This window comes from Psammomys obesus, unplaced genomic scaffold, assembly GCF_907164565.1.
Source record: "Psammomys obesus unplaced genomic scaffold, mPsaObe1.curated_primary_1811, whole genome shotgun sequence".
Lineage (NCBI taxonomy): Eukaryota > Metazoa > Chordata > Mammalia > Rodentia > Muridae > Psammomys > Psammomys obesus.
The window spans coordinates 23,969,774-23,987,996 of NW_026587216.1; positions in this window are offsets into that span (position 1 = coordinate 23,969,774).

Below are 18,223 nucleotides of genomic sequence, written 5' to 3' on the forward strand. Positions count from 1 at the left end.
CCCAGATGCCCCTCAACTGAAGAATGGATGCAGAAATTGTGGTACATCTATACAATGGAGTATTACTCAGCAATGAAAAATAAGGAAATCATGAAATTTGTAGGTAAATGACCTGGAAAGGATCATCCTGAGTGGGTTGTCCCAGAAGCAAAAAGACACACACGGTATATACTCACTCATATAAACATACAACATCGGATAAACCCGCTAAAATCTGTACATCTAAACAAACTAAGCAAAAGAGAGGACCCTAACTAAAATGCTCAATCCCCATCCTGAAAGGCAAAGAGGATGGACATCAGAAGAAGAAGAAAACAGGAAACAACCTAGGAACCTACTACAGAGGGCCTCTGAAAGCCTCTGCCCTGCAGACTATCAAAGCAGATGCTGAGCCTGATGGCCAACTGTTGGGCAGAGTGAATGGAATTTTATGTAAGAAGTGAGAAATAGCAAGAGCTGGAGAGGACAGGAACTCCACAAGGAGAGCAACAGAACAAGAAAATTTGAACACAGGCAACTTCCCAGAGACTCATACTCCGACCAAGGACTATTCATGAAGATAACCTAGAACCCCTGCACAGATGTAGCCCATGGCAGTTCAGTGTCCAAGTGGGTTCCATAGTAATGGGAAGAGGGACTGCCTCTGACATATACCGATTGGCCTGCTCTTTGATCACCTCCCCCTGAGGGGGGAGCAGCCTTACCAGGCCACAGAAGATGACAATGCAGCCACTTCTGATGAGAACTGATAGACTAAGATCAGAAAGGAGAGGAGAACCTCCCCTATCAGTGGACTTGAGGAGTGGTATGCATGCAGAAAGGGGAGGGAGGGTGGGATCGGGAGGGGAGGAGGGAAGGGAGGAGGGAGGGGAGGAGGGAGGGGAGGAGGGAGGGGAGGAGGGAGGGGAGGAGGGAGGGGTTTATGGGGGGATACAAAATGAATAAAGTGTAATTAATAAAAGTTAAATAAAAAAAAGAGTTCTCTGGTGGTATTTTTGGGACCACTTACGTATACTATCATATCATCTGCATATAGTGATAATTTTACTTTTTCCTTTCCAGTTTGTATTCTTTGATCTTCTTCAGTTATCTCATTGCTCTGGTTGGGACTTCGAGTACTATATTGAAGAGATACGGAGAGAGTTAACAGCCTTGCCTTGTCCCTGGTCTCCATGACATTGCTTTAAGTTTCTCACCATTTAATTTGATGTTGGCTATAACCTTGCTGTATATTGCCTTTATTGACTTTAGGTATGTACCTGATCTTTCCAAGAGTTTTAACATGAAGGGACATTGGATTTTGTTGAAAGCTTTTTAAACATCTATGCTGATTGAAAGCTTTGCTGGGTATAGTAGTCAGAGCTCATATCTGTGGTCTCTTAGGGTCTGCATGACATCTGCACAGGCCATTATGGCTTTAATAGTCTCTATTGAGAAGTCAGGTGTGATTCTGGAAGGTCTGACTTTATAAGTTACTTGTCCTTTTTCCCTTGAAGCTCTTGATAGTTTTGTTTGTTATGTACATTAATGTTTTGATTATTAGGTAGCAGGATGAATTTCTTTTCTGGACTAATCTGACTCTTGTATACTTAAAGGCATCTCTTTCTTTAGGTTGGGGAAATTTTCTTTTATGATTTTCTTGAAAATATTTTCTGGTCCTTGGAGCCAGGGAGCTTCTCTTTCTTCTATTGCCATTATTCCTAGGTTTCATCTTCATGGTGACTTTGATTTCTTGGATGTTTTGTGTCAGGAATTTTTTCAATTTAATATTTGCTTTGACAGAGTATCAATTTTTTCAATTGTATCTTTTACACCTGAGATTCTCTCCTCCATCTCTTGTATTCTGTTGGTGATGCTTACCTCTGTAGTTCCTTTTCTCTTCCCTAAGTTTTCCATGTCCAGAATTTCCTCAGTTTGTGCTTTCTTTATTGATTCTATTTTTACTTTCAGGTCTTGAACCATTTTATGCATCTCCTTCACCTGTTTGATTGTGCTTTCCTGTATATTTAAGTGATTTATTTGTTTCCTCCTTAAAGGCCTCTGTTAGTTTGATTGTATTTTCCTGTATTTCTTTGAGGGATTTATTTGTTTCCTCTTTAAAGTTCTCTACCTGCTTCATAAGGATAAATTTAAGGTCGTGTGTGTGTGTGTGTGTGTGTGTGTGTGTGTATGTGTTTCAGCTGTGTTAAGATATCCAGAAGTAGTTGCCAAATTGCCCTGGTTTGTGTTGATTGTGTTCTTAGGCTGGCCTTTAGCCATCTGGTCGTCCCTGGCATTGGCTGGTTGTTCCTGGAACCTGCTGCCCTCCTCAGGCATGTGGGAGGGGCCCTCGCTTGTAGGCGAGGGGCGGGGCTGGATCTCCTCAAGTGGCCTACAGCTCTGCTCTCTGATGTGTCCCAGTTGGACCTATAGGTAGGGAGTTGGGGTGTGAGTTTCTGACCTGTGTGATCCTGTGAGGTCCTGTAGGTCTCCTCAAGACAGCTAGGAGAGCTGTGAAGCACAGGCTGGATCATTTCTAGAATCGGAGTCATCTTCAGGATGGCCGGAGTACCTGAGAGGTCTGAGGGCGGTACCGTGCATGTCTTGCTTCAGGGGTCCTCTCCTCCCCGAGTGACTCTGGCTGCAGGGGTCCCCTCCTCTACCTGGGGAAACACCAATGGCATTTCAGAGTCAGCAGCACAGTGGCTTGGTTGCCTTGTGGACACTGCGCTCCAGGTATTCAGACTCTGCTGGGAACCACCATCTTGGATCGAGGACCCTGTGTCTCGTCTACTTATAGTTAATAGTGGCCAAAACACTAACCAGAAAGATTTATAGGAATAATCAAAACATACATTTTAAATTCCATGTTGTTCTGAGTAACGTGATGAAATCTCAGCCATCCTTTTCCAGCTTACCTGGAATATGAATTATCCCTCACCTCGTATATTCCCATAAACTTCTCACCTATTAGTCACTGAGAAGCCATCTTGGTTATCATACTGCAGTACCATCGTGCTTGGGATTAGGTAGCCCTTGTTTTACCTTATACTGATGATTTAGATACACCCAAGAGAAGCATTAAGCTGTTTCCTGTTAGTGAGGACTGAAAGTTTGCTATGGATATTTGTGTATGTACAGAGCTCATAGAGTTTGGTATTGCCAGATGCTTTTGGCATGTTAGAATATTGCCTTTATACCCCACGATAAAGAGAAAACAATGTATTGTTAAATTCTCATTCCAAAGATGTAGATGGACACATGGAAATGTCTAAAAAAGGATAAGAACAATGGGAGAAGATGATGTTATGAAAAAGAAAAGAAAAAAGCACAGGTTAGATTTTTAAGTACAGTGGTCCAAACCGAGGGCCTCTTACCATTGGCAATATATCACCGGGCTATGTCTCCAACCCTAGAGTCAAGACTGTCTTAAACAAATGAACCTCTAGACACACACCAGTATATAAACCTTACTCTGGTTTTCAAATCTTTCCTTTTAGAAGCCCAGTGAGAGGTCTGAACATCCAAGAATCTGACAGAGTTTTTATTCCAGATAAAGAAAACAAAACAAACCCTTCGTTTTGATACTACTAGGAAGGTAACTTGGCTCTTCACGTTCCTGATGTGAAGATCTTTCACCTTAGTTACATTACATTACAGCCTGTAGCATTTCAGTGCATGCTCCATCTTCACCCTCAGATTCTCTCGAATACAAGATGTTAAGTATGTGATCAAGTGGGCAGGATACAGCCAAATCTTATTTTTAAAAAGTAAATAAAATAATTTATTTAATTTTTATTTTATGTGCATTAGGGTGAAGGTGTCAGATCCCTTGGATCTGGCATTACAGACAGTTATGAGCTGCCATGTGAGTGCTGGGAATTGAACCTGGGTCCTTTAGGAGGGCAGACAGCACTCTTAACCACTGAGCCATCTCTCTAGCAAGATATGATTCAAGGAATTTGGTGTAACAAAGAACAAAATAATGGTCAAGAAAGAAAGTAGATTCAAGAGAAGTTTACATCAAACAAAAAGCCAACAGCACATTCATGTGATTTTTGAGAAGGATTAAAGATATAGAAAATGGGGGTGTTTGGGGTGAATATTCAAAAGGAATGAGATCACTTACACAAGAGAAAAGTTTGCCCAACAGAGAAATACTGGTAGCTGAGGGCACAGAAGTGGAAAGTTGGTTTATATTATGCTGCAGGAAGAGAGATATTAATGGGAGATTGAGGAAGATTTTGTGATTGTTGAACTACATTCTGATGTGACTTTTTATAAAATGTAAACAATCACGGGGGGGAAAGGGAGCATAGTAGAAGTGGGCATCATTGAACAGACTAACTAATGACAGGGAGCAATGTGGGCTAAAAACCCAATACCAGAATGCTTGGTTGTCATTTCAGAGTAATTACCTAATGTTCTGAAGATGATGCAGCCAGTCCTGATGAGACCTCATAGGCTAAGGTCAGACAGAAGGTTCTCCACTTCAGGGGACTACAGAAGGGGCATAAGGAGAGAAGAGGGAGGGTGACTGGGACTGGGAGGAGAGGAGGGAGGGAGCTTCAGCGGGGATCCAAAATGATTAAGTTGTAATAAATAAATATATAAATAAAATTAAATTAAAAATAAAGTGAATTATAAAAAAGTAAATAAAAAATTTAAACTGAGACTAATCATGTTCCAAAACAATAGGCATGAGCTGGTCATTTCCCACCTGTGAATATGGAGACCACAGCAGACCCAAGGGCTGAAAGTGTGGATCCTGGGGCTGTGGAGCAGGAAAGGGTTTCTCCTTCACCAGCAGTTGTCATTTTCCTGGCAAACACGTCAGGTGCCAGAAACTTTACCCAGACAGTCAGAGACATGGATTAGAGAAAGCAGCAGGAGGAAGACAAGGAAGAAAACAGATTTAGGAGAAAGAGTGAAAGATGGAGTCAAAATACTTACAACCAGAAACAAATCCAACTTACACATGTTTTGAAGCAGCATAAAAGCCTCTCAGATCTCAGAAAAGGAGTCGGGCAGCTTGTAGACCCACAGGTGGCCCAGAAGCCTTCCCACCATTACACAGGAGAGAGGTCTTACTCAGTCACAGAAGCATGTGTGACTGTGTGAGCACTCGGACCACCGAAGTTTTGCTTCCTAGCTCCTGAACTCAAGAGGCATTTCAAGGTGCCAGCATACCCCAGCTGCCCATTGCCTGCCTTCTTCACAGGGCTTTGTGATGCCTAGCTTTCATGACTTTGCCTCTCCCTATTTATCTATTTATCCCAAGTCTGACACCTGAACAACACACAACCCCCCTCCGTCCCCTTCATTAACCTTTATTTTTCTCTTGCAGCTATCATGAAAACACAGAGTCATCTGGGGTCATCTAGTCAAGGTTGAGAAGCCTGAACCACCCACCTGTTCCTGCTCATCAAAATGAAATTTGCCAAGCGCTGAGTTGCTTGAAAATGTCCCATTAAGTCATTTAAAGACATAGTTCTTCTTGTGTCTAGCTAAGTGCAACTTAAAAGCAAACTCTTTGCCACAATTGCAGAACCTTCCAGAGAGTTTGCTATGAAATGAAACAAGCTCCCATCTGGAAATCTTTTCACCAGGATTCCTAGCTTTGTTTATTCCCTTTGCAAACAGCATTCTTCTGTGTGGCCAACCATGCCATCCTGCTCACAGTGAAGTGCATCTTAAAGTTAACTAGTCCCTTGCATCTATAGCTCCTCACTCCTTAGGAAGCAGCTGAGGTGACCCAGAGCACACACGTGTTAATAGCCTCAGGTCCAAGAGCTGGACTATCTGTCTTGCCATCACATCATGAATGCATTCTCAGTCTTCCAGCTTAGCTGAAGAACTGTCGGTGTTTTACTCCTGAGTATCTCCACGTAATCTACTTGCCTTAAAGGTCAACATCTCTGACCTAGGGCAAAATATATAATCTTCTAACCCACGCCCATCAAAACCCCGGGGCTTGGATCCAGAACGCCCTCCAGTGAACCATGTAATGAAGGCCTTTGAGAAGTAGCTCCCAGAGAGAGCCACTGTGAGCATGCCTCTGAAGAGGGCAGTGGAACCCTAGACCCTTCTTTTCAATTTATTTCACAACCCAGCTATAGGCACTGGCAACTGCACTTTTGCTTGTTTTGGGATTTGATGTCCAGTACCACAAAATAAAGGAAAAATAGCAAAACACACCCCAGTAACTATGTGAGCAATTTTTCTATCAGCTGTTGTCGTTGTATGTTAGCTGACAAATGACCAAAAAGCAATGGGGCGAAACCTCTAAAACTGTGAACCACGATAGACCTTCTTCGCCTATAAGTTGGTTATTTCATGTATTTGTTTACAGTAGCGGAAAGATAACACAAGCCCTGCAAGTGTGTGGCTGTGGCTCCTGTGATAATGGCTGACCTGTGTCAGAATTTTGCTGCTGATGTAACTTCCAGACACCCTTTTCACAGCTACCTCATGGAAGTTTCATAACATGCCCATGATATAGGTAGTTCTTGGGGTTTTAACCTCATTTGCTAACAACACTGAGTTTCAGAGAGAGTCTTGTTCAGATAGGACCAAGCCAGACCTTGACTCAAACCCAACCAGTACTGCTGTCCTCCTATAATATCATTTCTCATGAAATTCAACACACGATTGCTAAACTGATTGTATGGGAAATTCTCACATGCTGCTGCTTGACTCCACGTATATTAAACTAGAAAAATTGCATGCACAACACAGCATCTTCATCCCAAGAAAAAGTGAATGTTATTTTCCTTGGCAAATGAGGTGGTCCAGGCATAACTATTGACTATTTAAGATACTTGAGGACCATGAACTGACCACGTTGGCCAAGACTCTGTGGAAAGTGCTGTGTTGGCTCAGTGACCCTCATGCCTCCCAGGAGTCACAGTCTTGGTGAAAGGACAAACTGCACAGAAGGATGTCAGAGAACAGAAAGCCCTCGGAAGAGGCAGGGTCCCTGAGAACCTGACTCAGAATATACCCACTGGCTTCCCAGTGCTCCCTTGACAAGTTATCACAACCCTACTTGGCTTAGGACCACAGGAAGTTATTCTAACATAATTCTGGAGGCGGGAAGACTAAAATCAGCATGGACAGAGGCAGGGTCCTCCTCGAGGCTCTGGGAAAGAATCCTTTTCTGCTTCTTCCAGCTCCTAATGGCTCCAGCTGCTAGTTGTCATGAATACCATGGCTGTATTCTATGTTTCTATCTTGACATGGCCAACTTCCCTGGGGTGCTGTATCTTCTTCTCACGAGGTCATTGACCTGAGCCTCTGTTTCCAAATAAGCTCACAATCTGAAATTTCAGTAGCCATAAACCTTGGGAGGAATGCTGTTCAGCCCACTACAGAAAGCTTCTGTATCTCGGCATTCTCTTGAAAAATTGAGCTAACAGAATTTGTAAATTTGTGTACATGTATACACACCTGCATATGTGTATGAGAGTGTGTGTAAGAGAGAGAAAGTGTGTGTGTGTGTATGTGTAAAAGAGTGTGTGTATGTGAGGTAGATTGTGTGTCTGCTTGTGTAAGAGAGAGTATGTGTGTGAGCTTGTGTGTGTGAGAGAGAGAAAGTATGTGTGTGCTGTGCGTGTGTAAGAGAAAGTATACATGTGTGCTTATGTGTCTGGGAGAGTGTGTGTGTACCACAGACAATGTCTATGTGCTTATATGTGTGTATGAGAGAGTGTATGTGTGCTCTCATGTGTGTGTGAGTGTATGTATATGCTTGTGCTTTTGTGTCTAAGGGTATGGGTGCATATCTGTATGTGTGTTTACTAAAAGAAATTATGGATGTGTGTATGTATTTACTAGAAGAGATTAGTCACCCAGCAGAGAAGTCTTAAGTGGCATGTGTAGTATGGAAATCCAGGAAACGGGAAGCTTCTGAGAAGTCTCAGAATAAGAGTCAGTCCAACAACAGGGCCCAGGTCAAGATCAAAGGCCTCACTGGAGAGACTGAGTGTTCAAAGCTGAAAAATCTGGAGTCTGATGTCCTCTGGCAGCAAGCTGTTCGAGGAAGGGACTGCTTCCGTGAGCAGGAGCACAAGGCTCTTCCTTCTGCTTTTCTTTCCCTGTGCCAGTTTATAGGATGATGACGCCTCCCACATCAGGGCACCCAAAAGTGTGCTTTACCAACTCTCCAGGTGGCCCCCATTTCGGTCACACTGATCTTTGAGATTCCCAGCAGTTAGCTAGTTAGTAAATGTTATTTTCTTTTCTCCTGGAAGGGTTGAATTAGATAGGGCATCTTCATGTAGAATGCTGGGGCCTGCCAGCCCTCAAACAACGTTACCAAACGTACGCTATGGCAGAAGAAAATGTACTTGTAAAATGTTTTATTTATACCCTACAGTTCTGGCCTGCTTGACTTTCACCTGGAGGGATGTTCATGGACATTCTTCTACGGCCTTATTTTTATCTACTTTCTAAAAGAGATTACCGTCATTTTTAATGCCTTGCTTAGTAATGTATGAATTGATGAACAGGACTGAATCCCAGAGAACCAGCAGTGGCCGGGCACGTCTGATATTTCTCCCTCCTGACTCTCACAACACAGACTATAAAGTTCAGAGGCCTGCAGTGATTGGCCTCAGATACTACATGCTGGGAGAGATTGTCTGACACAAACGAGAAATGAGCCTCAGAGGTCTGGACCAGGCGAATAGGATCCAATAGAGGAGTTAATGCCAGTTTTCAGTATTTGGCATTTTCCAGGCACTTTTTGAAATCAGCTTCTCAGACGTTAGTGTGTCTGAGACACATCTTTTGTCAAAATGTAGATTCTGACACATACATTTGGTTCCAGATCTGAACCTCTGCATTTCCATAAGACAAGCCAAGACCACACTTGGAGTAGCAGGTACCCAAGGGCTCCTGACTTGTTTTCCTAAATACCCCTGTTACTATTACAGATGTGTGCTCTGTGACTGCCCCATACTTACACAGGAGGAACCAAGGCACAGGAACTTAGGTGAATGTCCTAGGGCATTCAGCAGGAAAGGGTCAACAGCAGGATTCGTACCCAGATAACTCAACTAGAGCCTGTATTCTTAACTACTGCCTTATAATTAGGTGGTTTGGGGATTTGGGGTTTTGGTATTTTGTTTCATTTGGGGTTTTGTGTGTTTGTTTGCTTGTTTGTTTGTTTGTTTGTTTGTGTATGGCTGATTCTTGCTTTAATAGATGTGTGCCACATGCACGCAGTACCTGTAGAGGCCAGAAGAGGGCGTAAGATCCTCTACAAGGGTTGTGGGTTGCTATAGACGCTGGGAATCAATCCCAGGTCCTCTGAAAGAGAAGAAAGTGCTCTTAACTGCTAAGCCATTTCTCCAAAACCTGTAATGAGAGTCTGGAAAGCAATAAACGGCAGTCTCCATGCTTTCACACACTCAATTTTATGCCAAGTCATTAACACCGTGTTTCAAGTATGCTGCCATTAAAATAGTGACTGTGAAGCTATTTTTTTTTAAGTTACGAGTTTTGACATGATATAACATTAAGTTAAAAAATAAATAAATAAATACAGAGCATAGATCTGGAGGTGTTATAGCTCAGCAGAGAGCTTGCCCATCAGCCATGAAGCCTGAATTCCATACCTAGCACCACAAACTCACATGCAAAGACGGAGAGAATACAAAATGAGTCAGGCCAGACCCTTTGTTCCCTAACTGTATCTCTCAAGCAGGATCCAGCCTGCTTGCTCCAGAACAGTAGGTGGCCTTCCTCTTCTTCCTTCTTTCCAGAAACCATCCCAAAGGAATCTTTACTACCCTTCCTCAACAACAAACACTTTTACAAGTAAAGCGTTGGGCTGGGGAAAGTAGCTCAGAAGGAAATAGCACTTGCTGTAAAAGCATAAGGACCTAAGTCTAGATCCCCAGCACCGTGTAAAAGCTGGGTATGGTCACACATGCCTGGAAATCAGCCCCATGGGTTGGAACAGATGGATGGAGACAGGAGGATCACTTGTGTGTTCTGGCCTTCAATCTACCTCCAGGTTCAATGAAGAGACTTTTGTCTCAAATAAAGTAGACAATGATAGACACTGGTTCCCTCCTCTGGCCTCCGTACTCATGCGCACATGAGTGCACACACATGTATAACCCATGCACACACTATGCATGAGCAGGGAGAGGAGAAGAGGAGGAGGAGGGGGAAAGAAAGAAGAAAGATGGCATCTTAACTAAACAAAGGCTTGAAAGAAAACAAATGGTCGTCCATAGGCTCCAGACAGCTGGTCACCACTTTGATTTATTCAGCAAACATTCACTGAGCACATGTTTTCCACATACCACAGGAAGTGCTGAGCTGCAAAGCAGAGGAAAAGCCCCGCCCCCATGAAGATTATAACCTAGTGCAGAGAGGCTGACAGTTAAGAAAATGAAGACACATACACTGTGAAATGTCTTACTGGATGACAAATGTCACTGAAAAATAACAGAGCAGGGCAGGGGAGTCAGATATGCTGGGATGAGAGGGGACTAGAATGCCAGTTAGGGTCATCTATGAGGCCATGGCAAAAAGGTGGACTTGGGTAAAGGGTTTGTGTGAGGGGACTAATTATACCATGTCTGGGGAAGAACATTCCAGACAGACAAAACACCACATGGGAAGGCCCTGATATGGAAATGTGTGGAGTCTTAAGGAACAGTGAAGAGACCATTCTATCTGCAGTGCTGCATGATGGGAGAGGAAGTCAAAGAATCGCAGGTGGGGAAAAGGAACAGCCCATGTCGTCTTTTCAGCCTGCAGGCTTTACATTTACATTGAAGTTTAAAATAGAGAGTCATTGGAGAGTTAGGAACAGACAACTAGACTGATTTGGCCAATGATTCACAGAGCCAAGCATTTTGGGCTGAGGATGTAGCTCAGTGGTAGAATGTTTGCCTAGTATGCATGGGTCCCCGGAGTTAGTCCCAAGCCCCACAAAGGAGGAAGAGGATGACTAAGAGGAGCATGAGGACAAGGATGAAGAAGAATAAGAACCACTATTTCCTATCTGGTCCCATATGTGGAGAACAAGATTAGAAGATTAGAGACAAGCTAAAGTCAATTGTAATAATCCACACTAGGAAGCTGGTGAGCCACACTAAAGGTAAAAGCAATTGAGACAGAAATAAACCATATGACTAAAGGCATTAGGGATTTTTGAAGGATTAAATGTGGGTGAGTGAAAGAGAGGAGTAGGGGATGTTTGGCCACAGCACTCAGAGAAATGAAGCCAACTTTAACCAAGATGAAAAAGAACACAAGGAAAGTCAACTTGGAGGAAAGACCCAAATTCATCTTTGGGCATGAGATGAGACAGAACCAGTGGCTGGCTGAACTTGAACACCAGGAGTGGTCATCACAGGCAGCCAGGAGGGCAGAGGAAATATTCAAAGGAAGAATCAGGGGGAGACACAGACTCACCTTCAAGGGCTGGGCCCCATGTGTGTCTTGGAAAAACACAGATGTGGCAAGCAGCTGGGAAGAGAGAGAAGATGAACCAGGAAAAGTGGCCTCTTGGCAAGCCGGGGGGGGGGGGGAAAAGATGTTTGCTAGAGAAGACTGAGCAACAGCACCAGCTACTGGTGGGAGGTCAAAAGGGTGACGCGGAGAAGCTAGATTTGGATTCAGCCTGGCCAGGGTTAACCTTCAGGATTTTCCCCCCTTGCAGGAAGGACAGCAAATGACAACAATAAGGAGAGAAGGAAAGCGCTGTGTCTGGTGTTAAAGCCTTAGAGGAGGAAAAGGTGATGGTGCTTTTGGCATTTAAGAAACAGACTCATGCTTGCCTGGCTGAGACGTTTCTGTGCATGCATAAGTCTTTCTTTTCTCATGACTCAACAGATCATGTTGCTAACTTCCTGACGCTTTGTTCTCAAGCTCTGCCCTGACTCAAGCTTAATCTTTTAAGTTGAAGGAAATAAATAGGCAAAGGTCACCTACCAGCAATTCAGCCACCACTCAAGTGAAACCTGGACTCAATTTATGACGTGAAAGGGACTCTTGCCACATTCTTCCTCAGCCTATGATCCATTGCTCCCACAATGGATTCGTGTTTTTAATAGGGTGGCCTCGGCTTAGGAACAATATTGAGAAATGCACACTGTCCCTTTCTCAGTATTCAGCCCACAGAGACCAGACGTCTGAGGTCAAGGCCAAGCGCGTTCCTTCTGTCATCACACCCCGTCTCCTGTAAAGCCGTCTCCTACCACCAGCATTCCTGCCAAGTTTCCCATTTAGAACTGCCTTTCACACAAACTCATATGTGAATGCAGAGGAGATGATCTACTTGCGCGCATCGGAGTCATTCCTCTTTTAACTTAAAAATGGAAGGTCTGCATTGACATTTTCTCTACAGGCCCCCAACACTAGCTTCTCCCAGTTTCTTTCTCTCCCTGCTTAAACCAGGAGATGACATACAGGGCCATGCCTACGTCGTTATATTGAAATGGCCGACCTGCTTTGTTTCCAGTCAATGGAAAAGACTATCACTGGCTCTCCTAACCAGAGAGCAGAAAAGTTTCTGTAAACCTCTTCTTCTCAGATCCCAAGCCTTAAAACCAACAGAGAGCCAACCTCAACTGAAGATGGCCTCTGTGGCGTGTTGGAAAGAATGCTTTTTCAATAATAATAATAATAATTCAACCACTCAAAGCATAAAGTCTCTTCACTATTATGTACTTGTTAAAGGCTAACCACCTGAAAGACCATCCCAAGGAAACAATATAAATGTGTCAGCATGAGCACTACTTAGCTCTTCAGGAGTTTGCTCTGTCATTCCCGCTGGCTTCCTAAACGGATGAGCTATTGTTGCAGATGCTAAGCCGCACACACACACACACACACACACACACACACACACACGCGCGCGCACGCGCGCGCGCGCACACACACACCTACAGTCACGCAGGTATAAATAAACAACCATTCAACCCACACATTTTATTTGCCAGCACCCACACCTTACCAGTAAATAGGTTTCCCAGATTTAAGAAAATATAAAGCACTGCTGTGTCCTCTCAGTCCACAGTAACAGCTCCTGTGTTCATGAGGACTCCTCCCCAAGCTGCTTTTTCATAATTCTATAATTACAATTTCAGCAGTGTGAAGTGAAAATTAAAAAAAAATAAGTGGTTCTTGTTGGATCAAGTAACCTATGGGATTTGTCTCTTCTCCACGTCTGTAAAATTCGATGCAGAGCAATGATCAGAATTTGTGCTTTTAAAAAAATACACCAAGTTTCATTTAACAAGAACGCTAAATAATATGCTTTCTTAAAATATTATTTTTAGGTGTTGGGTTGTGTAAGCAACCTACAGGAGATGGGGTCTGAAGGCAGCTCCTCACAAGATAGAAGCATGAGAGGCATATATTAAGCATCTCCCCGGCCCAGGACCAGCAGATGATGAAATCTGACAGATCGGCTGGCATCATCTCCCCCATTCTGGGTGCTTGTCTCATGCAATCTGCTCCCACGGGGCTGAGCCATTGCCTTGTTCTAAAAACATCAGCCACACACACGCACCACCTCCGATCCTGGAAACTGAAGAACTCTACTCTGTAGCAAACGTTTGCTTTCTGAATTTTCTTCTCTAACTTCAGACTCAGATGCACCACCTGTTAAGAAGGCGCTGAGTGCACACCGTCCAGAGACTTTCCTCCATTACTGTCTACACCGGTCGAAAAATACTCGTTTATCAAACCTCTATGGAGCACCTGCCAGGCACCACAACCGCTATTAAAGACATAAAGCTAAATTGGAGATCTTTTCCCTTTTGTTTTTGGTGGTGGTGGTAATGGTGGTAGCAGTGTTGTGTGTGTGTGTGTGTGTATGTGTGTGTGTGTGTGTGTGTGTGTGTGTGTGTGTACATGTCAGCACATGCTTAGGATTTAACCCAGGGCCCCATGCATGCCAAGCAAGTATCTTTTAAGAAATAAAAGCTGTAACGGAGCCATTGTTCACTTTCTCCTCCTTGATCTCCTTCTCTATTTATCATCTATCTATCTATCTATCTATCTATCTATCTATCTATCTATCTATCATCTATCTCTATATCTCTATCTCAGGTTTTTATATAGCCTGGGTAGCTTGGGCTCAAATTCTGTAACTAGCCCAGGCTGGCTTCAATCTGGTTATCCTCCTACATCAGCCTCCAAAGTGCTGGGATCACCAGTGTGTGACACCCACATTTGTTCCATGACACATATGTAATGATTCGTGTCCAAAAAAAAAAAAAAAAAAAAAAAAAAAAAATCCGGCACAAACAAGGAAACTGGAGAAAAGAAGGTAGCATGCTCATTCTGCCTGGCACCTTGAGGAAAGCCAAGCTGAAGACCTTACCTTAAGCTGGGCTCACTGAAGGAGCTTGCCAAAAAAGAAGAGCGGACAACGCTAGCTGCAGACCCCAAAGCCCAGAGATGTTGCTGGAAAACTGAGAAAATGCAATAACAAGGGCAAAGCTCAGAGGTCATCAGGCCGAGTGCCAGAGTTCAGCAAGGAGGACTTCAAATGCCATGCTTTTATTTGATACCAAAACAATAAGAAACTGAGTGACTTTTACCCAAAGAAGAGCAGTCAGATGAAATTATATAATGATGTCACTGTGGCAGGCATTTAGGAAGGGTTGGAACAGGCAGAGGAAACTGGAACTTGAAATGGAGCTGTAGCAGCACAGAGAGGAAGAGGGAAGAGCTGGTCCAGAGAGGAGACTGGAACTCAGGAGAAAGAGGAAGAGAGCAGCAGGGATCCAGGGGTCCCAACGACAATGAGGGGTAAAACGGACTTGCATGATCCCATGCTCCGTGAGGGCAGTGAGGGCAGTGAGGGCAGCCCAAGCCTGGATGAAGAGAAAAGTTGAGAATTTGCTTTTCGGTGAACTGCCTCAGACAGGGGAAGGGGTGAGGCGGAGGTCACAGACAGAGGAACAGGGGTGGAGGCCAGACATGAGTGTCAAAGTCAAAGTCAGCCAGATGACAGCAGGAGACAGGAGAGAAGCAGGGGCCCTGGAGCCTGCCAGTATGCCAGGATGACCTGGATGTCTACACCCTCTGGCAGCTTGTTGAGGCAGACCATAATCCCACAGAGGGGGGCATGCCTTGGGGCAGATGTGTGTAGAGGGCTGCCTTTAGAGCATTCCCAAAGCTCTTTTCCCTGGAGCCAGACACTCATTTCCCAGCATTGCTTTCAGCTGGAGGAGCAGTGAGGACTTAAGGGAATCCTGCTGGGAAAATTCATGCTTCTCTGGGGAAAGCAGCAAGCACAGTTGATACATCCTCCCGCCAAGCCAACCTCGAATGAAGGAGTGAAGCTTATTTAGTTCTTTGAGCCAGCTTGTCACTGGGAAGTGACAAAAAGCGAGTGTATTAATGATAGCAGCAAGGTACAAAGAAAGTCCCAATTTCCGTCCTACCTCGAGGGGACTTTCAGACAAAGACCAGGGAAAAGCCATGGATCAGAGAAAAGTCAGGCTCCAAATAAGCGCAGAGGAGTGTTACTCTAATGACTGAGGCTACCCACAGCACCCTGGCAGGCCTCAGCACACCACAGTACTGGTACATGATGGACCCACACCTCAAACTTCCTGATCAAAAACCATCGAGTGGAGAGCACAGTGAAGGAAAGGGCCGGAGTGAGGACGGCGCTGAGCTAAACAGTAGGCGAGCCATTTAGAAAAGTCTGCCCTGATCACAGTGAGGGGGGGGGGGGGATGGATGCAAACTGCAGCAGGAGGGAAAAGCAGCTAACTGCTCTACGAAATTACAGACCCCGGATCCCAGGGAGAAAATGAGGCTCGGAAAGAAAATGATATGAAGCTGGGGTGTTAGCCTAGATAGTTTTATCGGCCCAATGGTGGAGACTGCATCAAATTTCAGGGGACCTTTAATATGGGGGAGGCGGGGCGGTTGCATCCTTAAACATTCACAGCTGTAAAAATCCACCTAAGGACTCCTGGGGAGTAGGCACGAGACATTTTATAATGTGATGATTACCAACCCTGACTCAAAGGAAAGCCCTGAAAGAATCGTTGATCCTCTGCTTTTTTTTTTTTTTTTTTTTTTTTCTGCCCTGAGTATAAACTGGATTTGAACCCATGGTGACTAATTCCACAGCAGAAAATTGGGTCATAAACAAGAAAGGGCCAATCAGCAGCATAGGGATACAAAGTGGAGTTACCTTCCCGGAAAAGTCCCACCCAGCAGCTGACAAGACTCCACAGTAACAAGTAACGGCAACTGTAACAAGTAACCAGGAGGCTGCCAGAACATCCCCCAAATCCTCTAGGCCTCCTGAATATTATTACACCCTCATTTCCTCTTCCCTCCAGGGCTCCAGCTGGTCCTTCCACCCCCTGCATGAATTCAATAAAGGAGTAAACCTACTGATACCTTTTGTCTTCGTAACCAAGAAAACTCTCATAAAGGAAAACATGTAATTGGGGCCGGCTTATAGTCTCGGAGATTTAGTGCATTATCGTGGTGGAAAGCATGGCAGCATGCATCTTGACAGGCAGGCAGCAAAGGAGACTGTGTACCACACTGGGCATAGCTTGAGCATATATGACCTCAAAGACACACTTCCTCCAACAAGCCCACACCTCCTAACAGTGCCACTCCCTACCAGGCGAGCAATCACACACGTGAGCCCATGGAGGCTATTCCTATTCAAACCACCACGCTTTCCTGGTCTTTTTTGCAGAGAGCAGGCAAACAAACATGCAAGATACATGCGTAGACCAGAATCCCACAGAGGAAGAAACAAAAAGGTCAAGCACTGAAGGCGCAAGCAGCATGCAGTTACCACTCTGTTTTCAGGATCAAGACATATTTTTTTTTTATCTAAATAATATCTAAATGTTCCACTTAAAGAAGGATGACATTTTCAAGTGTTAGTTTCACAGGCATGATTCCCAAAGTCCTCACACTGTCCCTGGAGAAATTAACCTAATTTCCAATAGAACGGTCATATGCCGCAGTTACAACTGCACTTAACACTTTGGTCTGTGTTATTAAGCCCCGTCTACATCATAGGAGACAAAGCCTCAGTGAGAGAAAATGCCACCTACTGACCTCACATTAATGATACAGTCTGGGGCCAGTAGAATGGTTCAGCAGGTAAAAATGCTAGCCACCAAGCCTGAGAATGTGAGTCTTTATGCCCCTCACAGAGGAGAGAACCAAGTCCAGCAACACAGCATGGCACACGCTTACTCACAGGCAGGCACACACACACATACGTTAAATTAAAAAAAAATTTTTTAGTTTTTCCCTTCCGTCGAAAATAGATTCTTTTCTCACAAAATATATCTTGGTTATGATTTTCTCTCCCTTTGCTCCTCCCAGTTTCTCCTTGCATCCCCACTCTCAAATCTGGATTCACTCCCTTTCTGTTTCTCATTAGAAAACAGCAGGCTTCTAGGAGATGATGTTAAAATATAACAAAAAGAAAATATAATAGGATTAAAACCTAAACTATCACATTGAAGTCGGACAGGACAAACAAACAGATAGCAAAGAGCTCAAGAGAAGGCAGAAGAATCAGAAACCCACTCGTTCATGCTCTAGGACTCCCATGAAAACAGTAAACCGGGGGCTGTAATGTAGATACAGAGGGCGCATGCTGGTTCAGTCTCTGTGAGTTCCCATGTGCTCAGTTGATTCATAGGAACCTATTCTCCTGGTGTCCTCCGTCCTCTTTAAGATGCAGGGTTCCCCAAGCTCTGAGGAAAGGGATTTGAGGGAGACATCGCATGTAGGGCTGGGTGTTCCAAGGTCTCTCACTCTCCGCACATTATCCGGCTGTAGGCCTCTGTGTTTGTTCCCATCTGCTGCATGGGGAAGCTTCTCTGATGACAGCTGAGCCAGGCTCCGATCATGAGGAGTCACGTATTGCTACATGTCTTTCAGAACCATAGTAATTGCCTTTATCCACCTAATAAATTAAATAAGTTAATGTAATTTTAAAAAATTTTAAACACTGTCGGTGGTCCGTGTTCCCATGTTCAGGCTCATGTGTCACTGAGATGCAGAATTCGTTTCGTGTAAAATGCTCTTAAACGTTTTAACGGAATTAATAGAAGTGAGTTGAGACTGAATACAATATAATACCGTCAAAGAATTCCTTCTCGATTCGTTTTTTGCTATATCTTAAGAAAGCTATTATTATAAGAACGCTTAGTGTTACAGAGATGCGTTCATTTGATGGCTGATGATGAATTAAAAGCATATTAATCAG